Here is a 618-nt window from a genome sequence, read left to right as displayed (position 1 = left end):
CTCATCCTCATCCTAACCTCATCCTCATCCTATCCTCTTCCTTATCCTCTTCCAGTTCCTCATCCTCGTCCTCATCCTCATCCACATCCTATCCTCATCCTCATTCTCTTGCTAATCCTATTCACATCCTCATCCTCATCCTCATCCTCAATCTCGTCCTTATCCTCATCCTCATGCTCCTCCTCATCCTATCCTCATCCTCATCCTCATCCTCTTCCTCATCCTCATCCTCATCCTCATCCTCATTTGTCGTCCTCATCCTATCCCCATCCTCATCCTCATCCTCATTTGTCGTCCTCATCCTATCCCCATCCTCATCCTCATCCTCTACCTCTTCCTCATCCTATCCTTATCCTCATCCTCATGCTCTTCCACATTCTCATCCTCATCTTCATTCATGCCCTCATCCTACCCTCCTCTTCATCCTCATCCTATCCTCGCTCTCATTATTGTCCTCATCCTTTACTCTTCCTCATCCTTTCCTCTTCCTCATCCTCATCCTCCTTCTCATCCTCCTCTTAATCCTATCCTAATTCTCATCCTCCTCCTATCCTCATCCTCGTCCTCATCCTCATCCTCATCCTAACCTCGTCCTCATCCTCATCCTCATCCTCATCC

Source organism: Lupinus angustifolius, chromosome LG20, assembly GCF_001865875.1.
Source record: "Lupinus angustifolius cultivar Tanjil chromosome LG20, LupAngTanjil_v1.0, whole genome shotgun sequence".
Lineage (NCBI taxonomy): Eukaryota > Viridiplantae > Streptophyta > Magnoliopsida > Fabales > Fabaceae > Lupinus > Lupinus angustifolius.
This window is presented reverse-complemented; position numbering follows the sequence as displayed.